The sequence below is a fragment of the Zootermopsis nevadensis genome, unplaced genomic scaffold, assembly GCF_977971745.1.
Source record: "Zootermopsis nevadensis isolate Lab colony 2312 unplaced genomic scaffold, Znev_1.0 Znev_ptg000002l, whole genome shotgun sequence".
NCBI classification, from domain to species: Eukaryota; Metazoa; Arthropoda; class Insecta; order Blattodea; family Termopsidae; genus Zootermopsis; species Zootermopsis nevadensis.
In genome coordinates, this window is record NW_028259134.1 from 8,150,971 (window position 1) to 8,164,301 (window position 13,331).

General features: G+C 37.7%; 1 long non-coding RNA gene across 2 annotated transcripts in view; it reads left to right on the top strand.

Annotated features, from left to right (window-relative positions):
- Positions 1 to 936: 936 nt before the first annotated feature.
- The window catches only part of LOC147875058 (uncharacterized), a 256,461-nt gene continuing 244,066 nt past the window's right edge, over positions 937 to 13,331 (top strand). The window contains exon 1 of one of the 2 annotated variants that reach the window (XR_015537336.1): positions 937 to 1,113. This is a non-coding gene — a long non-coding RNA (uncharacterized LOC147875058). The remainder of the gene's footprint in view (positions 1,114 to 13,331) is intronic. The other variant, XR_015537337.1, reaches the window with a different exon arrangement.

Consider the following 13,331-nt stretch of genomic DNA (forward strand, 5'->3'; position numbering starts at 1 on the left):
AAGCCAATGGTGGGGTTTTGAACATGTTAATGAAATTTCGGGTTTTATAGAAAGCAGAATATTACTTGTCTAAATGAGCGAATATCAGGCATTCAAATTAGGAATTTGCTTCACAGTTGCGATTATTTTTTTATGATTGTAGCCTATATGCTTTCATTATCAACAGCAGTGCTTATTCGGTCTCAGATTTATCTGTTTTCCACTAATCACTGAATATGTGTAAATTTTTTCCTAATAGGATCGTTTGGTTGGAAAAATCGTATTATTGTAAATAGTAAACATCATCTCTATAAAAGTAAGAACGCATAACACGAGTTACGCTTTGTCACTCATTGAAACAAATTGATAAAAGTTATTTTCTTAATGGATGTTCTATATTTGTCCTCCATGCTTTAGACTCAGGCCTGTTTTAACTTCGTAGCCATGTTTCGACTCACGCCAGTGGCCCGTATCTCTTTGGTCTGTATCGAAGTTAAAGTTATTTAATTCATCATTTAGGCTAGTATACCTTAGCATTTAATTGTGCTTAATCTGGTAGAATGAATTTAAATGTTGGATTTCTGTACTTTGGATTTGACCAACACTGTTCTTCTTAAGCCAAGTTTACTTCCATCACTTTATGAAATGTTATATTTGTCTTTGCATGGATGTTTTAATGTTATGTTTCTGTTTACTTATTATACTATCGACATGCCTATAATTAATATAGTTGTCGCTTGGATTTATTCCACTTATTGAATTTACTGTATGTTTTAGTCATATACTCAACGTTCTTTTAAGAGGAAATACCCATTAAAATGTAATGGGAAATTTTTTAGTGGGGTCAATTTTATTCTTTTCTGAGATGGCCAGAGTCACGAATTCATATTTTGAATTTAAGTTTAGGGAAGATGTAATGGGTTATAACCAACACAATTATTTTTCAGTGTAGCGTAAATCTGCCATACAAATACGAACGTACTTGACTAGTGATAACAGATGGCACCACTGAATTTCTTCAAATTTGTACGTGGTGGCACAAGTATTCAGTATCAGTGAAGACTTTCTGGAAGTGGCCTGCTGTAAGAACCGCAGACCTGTAGAATATAGACAGCAAGGACCTCTGAAACGTCGGTAAGCTTTTACCAGACTACACGGTACTACAATCCAGAAGAAGCCATCTTAAAATTATTTGTTTTCTCATAAACTGTTTATCGTAATATTTTATAAAAATTATCGTGTTCCTTGAATGATATTTCTGTTTTCATGTGGAGTATTTGTTCTACAAAACACATTGCCCGCAACAAGCAATGCACAATCTTGTTCTACTTTACTCTATACTTATGTTACAAAAGGGTCTTCTTGAACAGGAACATAAGTTTATGAAACACAAAATATTTTTGCTCTCATAATGCACAGTGTCAAATCGGGTAGCTCCATCTGTAGAAGTTCGTGTGACTACTAAAGTTGTAAAAAGGATCATCTGTTTATTCTGTCCTTTGTTGCTGCTGGCTGTAGGAAAGGTTTCAATTCGAATACTTACTCTCTACATATATCTGAAACTTTTGTTGAAAGCATGTCAGCATTTGAATAAGACTGTGTTGGAATTCTGACTTTTTTGTTAACAAAATTCTTCAGAGCTGAATAAATAGGAAATAAATACTTGAATATCTGCAGTTGTTCATCAGCTCAGGGCCATTCTGTTGGAAACTATCGTTTATTTCGTCCTGAAAAGTTTGCAGATACTGTTGAGAATCATGGAATGAATGTACACAATTTAGATCCACACAAAAATATCCTAAACTATTTATTCGTTAAAAAGATCAAAGTACATAATATACCCAGTGGAATTTGAAGTCGGGTAGGAGAAATTTAAACCAAACACTGTAATTGGTCGCTAAATCATGTTCAAGCGTTAGTTTTGGGAATTATTTAGGTGTTATAAAAAATTGTCTGCTGGAGTACTAAGAACATGGGAATATTTTTTAAAGACAAAATGTATTCATTTCTGCTCCACTCTCGATACGAGGCGCAAAATACCGCTGTTAGTAAAATATTCCATCGTAAGTTGTAAATACAAAGTGTAGCGTGTATGTTACGTTTCGTTTTGACTGTACACGGGTCGGTAGAAGAAGCTGAATGATTTTTTTTTTTGGGGGGGGGGGAGGGGGGTCACCCGATGATCTATGCACTTGTGCTCCACCACAAAACATTCATCATTCGCCAGTATGAGACGAGACACCCCCACAGGTTAGATCTTTACGTGCTGCTTTGTTCTTTTCTTATTCCGCCCGCGAGGCTTCATAATAAGGCCATGGTACCCATAATGTTTGCCACACCTTCAAAGTCAGTGTTCTTTGCTTATCATCTTGTATAACGTGAATACAGTTTCACTTGCTGAGATTATGAAGCATTGATTGACATAGAACGTTCATGAATAATGAATCAGGATAAATGTGGTTGTCACCTGTAAACAAAAGGTATCTAGCCGTTGGCTTGGAGGGACTGAGGAAAACGACTAAAGCCTCAGCCAGGATACTCGAATCAATTGTTTGAATTAAATTGAAACCAAAAGCAGGATTTCAAAGGACCAACACTTTATCAAAGAAAATACAGACTTTGTTTCTGTGCATCTTTGTCTCCTCTTGTTTGTACCAATTTGTGACTTTAAAATCAACAGATTTTATTAAACTTTGTACGAACATCGCAGCGTTGCGGACTGTAGTCATAGTTGTAAATCTGAATTAAATGCCGTACGTTTGATCAACATGGTGGCCGTTTGAAGTTGTAAGGTCGAAAAGATCTTCAAAACATATACAAATTTGTTAATATCATGTCTGTGCAGAATCTAAAATAAAACATGCGGGCACATCATTCGGTTTTACAGCAGTAACCTGCGAGCAATTACAGCAATAATAGAGACAATTGAGTACGATTCCCGGGAGAAATTTGAACAATACAAGTTGCTTACACGTGTTGAATCATTGTAACTAACTCCATGGAACGGAGTGATTCTTGACAGGCGAACTAAGTGAGGTCACGAAAAATCCTGCCTTGCGTGGGACCCGAGGGTTCATTGCCGTTGTCGCAAGAGCAGATAATTGGTACCTATCCTGAGCCAGATGAATCCATTTTCCACCGTCCAACTCTTTACACCCAAGATCTGTTTCATATTATAATCTTATCTCAGCAGTTGTCTCGTTGCTTGTGATTAGGTTCTTAGGGCGGTGAAAGTGTCGATTGTGGTAGGTATTATTGTTGTGACGCCGATGGTCTTGTAGCTTGTGACCACTTACAGTACTACGAAAATAATCATATTTGTATTGTTTGAAAAGTTAAAAATTTGACATGACAAGATACAAATCTTTTACAGACCTCAAGTACGAAATGAATCGACTTCATAAGGGCAATGTTTGAAGTAATTTAATTAATTTAACTAACTAAATAACTAAATGGCTTAGGGAACACGAACGTCATCAACGAAAAACCCAATTCCCTCTACCGGTCCCTATCCTGGACCATCAAAATGCAATCGCCTTCCACTATTATCTCCCACAGATCCCGCTTGATATTATCCTCCCATCTACGTCTAGGTCTCCCCAGCAATCTCTTCTCTTCAGGCTACCCGATCAGTACCCGGTGCACACCTCTTGCCCCATCCGTGCGCACCACGTGCCCCGCCCAATTCAGTTAAAATTTAAGTAATATAAATAATTTTAAGGAGTCTTGGTGATCTGTTAAGAAATTTTGTTTTTAATTATAAGGGGAATTTTAAATTTTGAGTATGGTAATATGGTACTGAAAATGATGCGTAGAAGTAACGCAGAGGAAGAAATTAGATGACAGAAGAACACTTCCATAATTCTGTACTCTTCCCAAAATATTATTAGGGTGTTTAATCAAGAGAGCATAATTGGGTGGAACATGCAGTACAAACTGAGGAGATAAGATGTGGACATATTTCAGTCGACAAACTGAAGGTATAAGACGATTCTGGAGGTCTAGACATACATGGGAAGTCAATATTACAATTGGATTTGTGTATGAGCGCCTGAATTGCTTTTAACTGCCCAGGATGTGGTCCAGTGACCACATCTGAACAGGATATTGATCTTTTGTTTTCTTTATAAAAGGCGGAAAATTTCTTGATAACTTAGCTTTTTTACCTCGTGCGTTGCATGGTAAGAATTTTCAAGGCAAACAATAAAACACTTGCTGCATTTTGTCTATAATTGCCTTTTGAAACCTAATATAAACTCATATTTATTGTTTCGTTGTTTGTTAAGAATTGAACGAAGTGATTTGTTATGTTACCGGTTTGTGTAAAATTATGTTTGTTTCTTGTTTTATTCCAGTTCCAGTAGTTAGCTCGATTTATGTTACACGTGCCTGTTAGGTGTAGTAGTATAAAACATAATTTTGATCTAAGTACGATGAATTAATATAATGAATATGCGTTAAAGGATCTGCAAGTGACCGCCGCACCATATTTGGAGTAAAACATAATAACTTATTGTTAGCTGGCCGCTTCAGGAGACATTTGAAGAAAAGTATATAATTGGACGACAAAATATTGGCCGCAATATCTTCAGACCGTAAAATATCAAAGATAAAAAATGAGGACCCTCATTAGGAAATTCAGTGAGCTGGAGGCATCACGATTCCATTTTAACGTCCACACGAGACCACCGATATCAATAATTCAGTAAGCAGGCGCTACCTGCACGTGACGCTGGTAAATTTCAATTTGCCTGAACCCACGCATCTGACAGAAGTATCGTGCCGATCTGAAGTAACAGATCGTGATCGGCCTGATATGTCCGACTTACGGATACTTCCGCGAATCCATTGAAAAATCGGCCTCTGTTGTTGGGTGCTTTGTGTTATTTGAAGCCGGAGTGAGTCAGTTGATTGAGTGATCAGAGGCCACAATGAATGATTGGTTAGGGGATATACTAAGAGCAGGCAGACAGACGGATGGATGGACGCAAAACAAGAAGACCAGATTCTGACGGACATTTCAAATATTCCCTTTTCATTAGACCACTGGAAGAATGATATTTTTACACTATAATTAGAAATATTAACTTCTCGATCTCTGTATATTTTTTTGGTACAGTTGGTTGATTACTATTATTTCTCTTGGTAATTGTATTTTACACGTAAATAATATTAATGCCCGTAGATGAAATCGTTTACATTAATTTTTAAGGACGAACCTCAAGGGAGATAACCCGTTTTGCGGGGACCTCCCGATCACGATGATACAAGCAGTGGTGGTCGGGGAAATGGTGATGGATTTTTAAGTGCTGACAGACTTTAAACACATGGTCCAGACGCAGATAAAATATCAAATATCAGATTTCCTGAAAACCCATTCAATAGTTCTTTCGTTTCATTGGGACAGACGGAATGAAAGACAGACATGACAAAACTAACAGACACATTTCTACAACGTTTAATTACTAACGCCCTTGGAAAGAATGATATTCATTTCGAAGCCCAGCAAATATAGTGATTGTACTGGCTGTTTGTTCCTTAGTCTCACCACGAAAGAACTTTAAAATTATTACACATGAACTTCCTCCCACAGCTATCTAATTCATCCCTGAACACACGTTATATTGTCACACGTTCTTTGCAACGTTCATTTAGAGGCATTAAATCCACCTTGTATGATATTTCCCACTTCGGCAACCAGATCGCAGCACCTCAGTGCCTACCTCACGATTTTAGTCATCTGTCAGTTTGTTACCACCTCTCGTAGGATATTTAAAAGTTCGATTTTGGTGTCGTGCTGAATGGCACAACCTCCACATCAAATTTCATCCAAATACGTCCATTGATTCCCAAGTAGAATCAACTGGACAGATGGAAGGACGACTAGCACATAATGCACTTCTTGCAAAGGACGCAGAATAACCAGCAATTCAATAAGTACGTAAATAGATTACGTTGCATTCATAACACAGGGTTCATCCAACCCTATCGTCAATGGATATAATCTGTGCCTGCATGCAGACACAACAAACATCACTCACTGTGACAGTTTTATGTAAGTAGACCATAGAAGGAGGAACCACATTGTTAGTGCGGTACTGCCCATTGTTGTCTCCAGGACCCACCCACATTGAAGTATCGTCTTGGACAGGAGCCAGGTCGGTCCTAAACGCTTCCTTACTGCCGAGATATAAAAGAAGCTAGAATTTATCGTTCAGGAATTGTCTTTCTCGAACGTTCACTTCCAACACATGCCAAATAACTTACGTTTGGTCTAACGTTTCCTTTATGTTACAAGTCCAGTGACACGGATTAACAAGGAAATTAAATTAGTTTACATGCAGAATTTATTGCTTTAGTCATAAATATTAAATTACTTGGTACTAAACTATAAACAAAGCAAATGTTGTCATGCATGTGGATAATATATGTTAGTCTTCTTTGGCTGGGTAACTATTGATTCCATATTTTAATTACGCACATAAACAACAACGACAACAATTAAGTACCATTAATAATATTCAGCTATTTGTGGCGCTTATAATAATAAATCGTAAGGAGATTTATTACATGACTACGTTCATATCGATTCGTTGGAATTTTTAATAAAGTCTTATGTTACAAAATTAGGTGCATGACACCAGTCTTGGTTTGAGAAATATATTCGTTTTTAGTACATGTTTATTTGCGTTGTTCTTTCAACGTCGCTGTCAGCAGCTCAGAGTCTATTGCGTCGAATGATAGGATGATTGATGAAGAACGATGAATATGGTAGGAAGAGGTCGTGGCCTGATTTAAGGTACTATTTGATTGCAGGGTCTCAGGAAATCCAGTGAAGAGTTCAGTCAGGATAGAAGATTTCGCGTCGAGATTTCAACCTAGTACCTCCCGAATACGAGGTAGCAGTGCTAACCACTCGACGTTCGGTGTTTTTTCTGAATTTAGCAAACAAATGTACTTGGTTTCTCGCATAAGGAATGGTGCATAAATAAGAGAAAATACCAAAAATTACAATTGTTCATCTATTAAAAAATCAAGTACATTCCGACAAAGCACTAGGTTAATGGAAGACTCTCGGGTTACAAGCCGCGTCAGGTGGCTGAACGGTGAACAAAAAACCATATCTTATGCCAACGTTTCGAGAACCATCTCTGTTCTCATCCTCAGGGTTGAACCGTATCTTCTGCCAACGTTTCGAAAACCATCTCTGTTCTCATCCTCAGGGTTGAACCGTATCTTCTGCAACGTTTCGAGAACCATCTCTGTTCTCATCCTCAGGGTTCAACCATATCTTCTGCCAACGTTTCGAGAACCATCTCTGTTCTCATCCTCAGGGTTCAACCGTATCTTCCTGCCAACGTTTCGAGAACAATCTTTGTTCTCATCCTCAGAGTTCAACCATATATTCTGCCAACGTTTCGAGAACCATCTCTGTTCTCATCCTCAGGGTTCAACCGTATTTTCTGCAACGTTTCGAGAACCATCTCTGTTCTCATCCTCAGGGTTGAACCGTATCTTCTGCAACGTTTCGAGAACCATCTCTGTTTTCATCCTCAGGGTTGAACCGTATCTTCTGCAACGTTTCGAGAACCATCTCTGTTCTCATCCTCAGGGTTTAACCATATCTTCTGCCAACGTTTCGAGAACCATCTCTGTTCTCATCCTCAGGGTTCAACCATATCTTCTGCCAACGTTTCGAGAACCATCTCTGTTTTCATCCTCAGGGTTGAACCGTATTTTCTGCCAACGTTTCGAGAACCATCTCTGTTTTCATCCTGAGGGTTGAACCGTATTTTCTGCCAACGTTTCGAGAACCATCTTTGTTCTCATCCTCAGGGTTCAACCATATCTTCTGCCAACGTTTCGAGAACCATCTCTGTTCTCATCCTCAGGGTTGAACCGTATCTTCTGCAACGTTTCGAGAACCATCTTTGTTCTCATCCTCAGGGTTCAACCATATCTTCTGCCAACGTTTCGAGAACCATCTCTGTTTTCATCCTCAGGGTTGAACCGTATTTTCTGCCAACGTTTCGAGAACCATCTTTGTTCTCATCCTCAGGGTTGAGGATGAGAACAGAGATGTTAGGGGTCTCTTGAAAACATGGTAATGAACCTTCTGGTTTTATAAAGGGCAGGGAATTTTCTTCTCTAGCTGAGTGACTAGATTCTACAGAGGCCTCTGGGATGTTTAAATTGTTTGTGAGTTGATAGTGACTGGTGTCTTTTTGTTTTCGTAATCTTTTTACATTCACTGCTACGTCAAATGGAACGATACACTTGTGCAGAGCCCAGGGACATGCACATGTGGAGAACGCCACTTTGAACACCTGTTGTAAATTTGGTTTGTAAGATTACTAATGTAATCCTTGTACATTAATAAAAAACAAAATTAAGCTAGTAGGAGAATAGCAAAGTACGATTATTTCAGCGGTATGTTATCAGACTTCCCTACCTTCAATGGCCTCGACTGACTTAGAATAACTTCGGAGGACATGGATTCCTATTCGAAAGTTGTTCTCTCTGCGGCTCTCTATACGCACATTCAGTTTATCCCTAACCTTTTGAATCACTCTGTATATCGTTCCCTAGTGTTCCTATCGTCCCAAATATTTTAAATTAATTAAAATCGGTTCTTCAGTCGGCGTAGTACCACTTAGTTCGCAGTTCTGTAACAATTAATTATTTTCGGGCACCTGAAGACGAGGTCGAATGGTGTTTTCTCCATTTAACAAACGTACACGGCTGGCAGCCCGAGAATAATTCATTAAACTTTGTCGCCGTATTCAAGTTTGATATGAGGACCATTCTGCAATATTCACATTTTAGACGTTTAATGCAATTTGCTTAAACATGTTACTACAGCGATTCTCAGAATTTATACAATTTGTGGTATCTTTTGCTTAATAAATCCTTCATTTCTTGAAAGTAAAAGAATAAACTAGTGCAGAATGATTCATTGCCCTTATCTGTTTATTTGTTGTGTTTTCAACATAAAAGTAATCAGGATAATCCAACATTGAAACAGACAAATGCATGTATTTGTGGGCGTTAACTGTTCCTTGTCGTGGCAACCTACAGGTTTCTTTATTGTACTTGTACGCGCAATGTGGTTCTATAGGCAAGTCATACTACAGAAATGCAGATCTCTGACGTACACACAGCGTCTCGACATTCCCAGCAGCGCGCCGCTGAGTCTGAGAGTGGACACAGACTCCGTCCCGTGTAGCTTACAGTTTGTATTCTGCAAAGTCTGTGAAGACATCCGAAGTTAGAACTAATTGTCTATTTCCGTTCATATAGATTGAGTGGGGATATCGTAGTCGATGTAATGACTGGGCTGTCTGGTTATAGTCCCGGCAGAATCTTTGATTTTCTCTTTGTCATCGTGTCCATATGGGAATGCGCGATGGAATTTATGGATATTTCTTTTTTAATTTTATTTATAGATATTCAGCTAAATAATCAAAATATTAAATGTTGCTGCTGAAAATGATTAACATTCTTAGCACTAAGCTTACAGGAACCGAGTGTCCGGTTACCCTGCCCCATTTTCATTAGACTGACCTTTGAATGTACCAGTTTTTCGCGACTGGTGTTCCATGGCACACTTGAGTGATCCCACGTGGTTTCAGGCATGCCGCGACTTTTTTTTAAAAAAATTGCATATTTACACGTTATATAATTAGAATTCGTAATACACATATAGGTTTATCGATAGTTTTATTAAAAATGTGTTATGTTTTGTTTACATAGTCTTTCATTTTTACAGAGAAAACATTTATATGTGTATACATATATAGTACAGTCTCGTACCCCTTTATATGAAGTGACATTTTGTGGTGTCCTTACCCCTGATAAATGCACCTTTGACATCCGTTCTCCAAGAAAGACAGTTAACTATTCTGTTGCAGTACAATATTCAAACAAGACGGAAAACACTTTACGCCGAGACAGAGTTACAAAGTCGCGATATATCGAGATCTGTTCCTGAATCTTCATTACGTTACCGTCACCACGTGCTTGTCACACCGTTCACGAATTTACTGTCCTCCCGAGTTCTAATCTCGGCCTGGAGATCATCCAGGCTGAGTCTTTTCATATTTTCTTTAAGGTTAGAACCGCTTCCTTTCACATCCTTTCCAAATCATTATTCAGTAGTCATTGTATATATCTGAGCTATCGACAGTGTCGTTAAATAATAAATAAATAAATAAAGGTTGCTTGAAATAAATATTTTTTCTGGTTATCCCGTAGTAAATTCGATGCCTGGTTCTTATATAAGGTCCTAAACTCTGGGAGAGAAAGTGTATGAGTATTACAAACTGATTGACCCTCATTCTTTCCATTCTTGTCATGTGGTAATCATTGATATCGCTCGGTTAACGAGCGCCCTCTTTCCTGCCAGAAACTCAGAAAAGTCGTGGTTGGCGAAAGTTAGAAGCCTTTTCATAGATAATCTCTGTCACTCTTCCAGAATCAGTCGCCTTCACCCACCTACTTAGCTATTAATATCTACGCTGTGTTGTTTCTGGGGCATATAAACTGTCAGAGACTTAGCAATAATTATTTAAGCCCATGAACACATATTGTATTAACTACCTGTATTATTCTTCTGTAAGAAAGCTGCTATAATATTCAGGTATACGAGATAGTATAATTTATTTATGTACAAATATATTGGAAAATAGCGGGAATTATAATTATCTCTGTTTTGTTTGTCCTTGAATATGTATTACCGTCTTCCGTGGCATTAAACTGTGTCTGTGAGCGTTAGACATTATTTTAACCTTGACAAAGCATCTGACTAATACAAAGAAGACAGCGTATGAAATGTTTATGTTACAACAAAATTTGTGTAAATTATTTTTATTCTGAAACATCAGTCAACTTCTACGAGACTACACAAGTGTGATTTCAATTTTTGCAGTAATCATGCATTTCCACTGCATATTTGATCCAACATAATGAATAATTTATAGGTGGTATTACTATTCCAGTATTTTAATTGATTTTTAAAATCCAAATTCGTTTTTTGGTTGTTCAGTGATTATAAAAAAACGTATTTGTGTTTGAACTAGATAGCCTGTAACCTGGATGTATTTGTTATTATAAAAGTTTGCATTATTCAGTTTAACGGGATCTGTCACTTCGTTTCATTACGTATTTACGTCAGCCCCTGGCTATGAACCCTTTTCCCCATTTGCCATCCCGTCCACGCACCAGCCTATTTGGCATTACGAGCGGAAATTTCTAAACGAAAATGTAACTTTTAACTTTATACACTTTTCGTTACGTTTCTCTGAAATAGGCCCACTAAATCCTGAGAGTTTATTATCTTTTTGATGGCCAAAGTTAATCTAAAACGCAACACGACTCTATTACAAAGATTAACTGGTTATGTAATAAAATGATGCTGTTTCTTCTGAGAATTATATGGAATCCATAAACATATTCTGTGGGAAAAATTAAAGAGTTCTTTAATGTTATAGTACTGTGCCGTAAACGATTAAACTTGGGGTATATTCTTATCTCTCTCCATGCTGCTTTTACAGTGAATGCATCGCTTTAAATTTGGAAACATAATTATATTTCTCTTTTGCTGTTTTTGTTAAAATATTCTTTTACCGTCAGGGTGGGAGGAGGGGGTTTGATAAAATTTTAAAACTTCAAATATCTGTGGCCTTGCAACACGAAAATATTATTTTTTTCATTGACTGCATATAAGGTGAGAAGCTAACAGACAATATGTAATTTAGTGTCCTTTGACTGAAGCTTGTTTTATCGTAACAGCTTTGTTTAATCTAATCTACCTGTTAATTGAAAGGATTTTTCGAGGAAGTGTATTTACATATTCGTTCAGCACTTTTCTGCCGTGAAAGCGTACCCCCGGATGTGACTCGACTGTGCATACCCGACAGTTAGTATGGCAAATCGTCTTCATCCTTATTATATCAGCGTCCGTTCCAGATATGCCAGCCCTCTTGACTGATTTCTGAAGATCACGCAGCCGAAATGTAGTTCATGCAATTCTTATTCATGTTTACATAACCTTAGGCTTGTCATGCCGTAATTTTCCTTGACAGCGCAACCGTGTAGCGATCTTAACGTGTTATGGATCGGAATTTCAGGACGGAGGCGCAATATGATTTCGTGCTTGGAAGTAAAAGATACTGTAGTGTGGTGGTCGCTGGAAATTTTGTTGTAGAGTCTCTGAAACTTGAGAGAAGGGGTGTTAATCTGTTGACAGCTGAGGTGACGTGGCGAATGTGCAACAATGCTTTCTAGTATATAAAAATCGTTTCTGTAGTTTATGTACCATATGATAGGTAGAGCTTATGGCAAAATTATGTGGCGTAATGATACTTACAGTGGTCAATCAAGCCTATACTGGTAGAAAGGTAAATCACATTTTCAAATACTCAAATAAATGTTATGATAGTTCAGACATTTTCTTTTTCTAAACATCTGTTTGCTAAGCTGTTCAAAAAGCAGTATATATAGATATACTCCTCAAAGTACGTAACAAAACAAACGACATTCTATAATTAGGACTCTACAAAAAGATTATTTTGTTCTGGAAAGTACGGTTACAAATAAATTATTCTTTTACATTTGACACTTGGTCCCCCGGATTTATTTTCGCAGCTTGGTATGAAATGATTCTTTAACTGTGTTTGTTACGGCACTGATATTCTTTGCTACAGAATTGAGCATTATGGATTGCACGAATCGTATGTAGGTGTTGGGGTGAATATAACTTCGTATCATGTTCACAGCTTTGTCGCTTGGCCCCAAGATTTGAACCCACTCACTCTCCTTGAAGAATTGTTAACGTTGCACCTGCTAGCTCGCTGTCAGACGCCCACAATGCATTGCTTCGTTTGGCGTGATGTTCTTTACAACTATTTCTGTTATTTGCACTTGTTCTGTGGACACACAGAAACGAATTTATTTAATGGCTTATATTATTTACGTACGTTATAAGAAGATATAAATTTGCATGTCGCTCGAATATTTAAGTAACACAAATACTGTTCCGTGTTGATGTAATGTCTGAATCGTTTTTACTTGATTCTTGGCTTAGTTAACGGTGAAGTGTAACATTTCTTTTGGGAGTGACAGGGTTTTTGGAAACGCAGTTGACAAACAGTAGGGTTTCTTTATTTATTAATAAAAGCTTTACCATGCTGGGTGAGATTATGGTAATAAAGGCGTCAGGCTTCAAGTGTCTCTGCCAACAATAGTGGTAGTACAAGTACCTAATTCTGCTGGTAGGTGGCTCCGCCAACAATAAATGGAAACGTAATCCTGCATAATTACTGTCATAAAACGAAGGATATAGCTAATCCTCA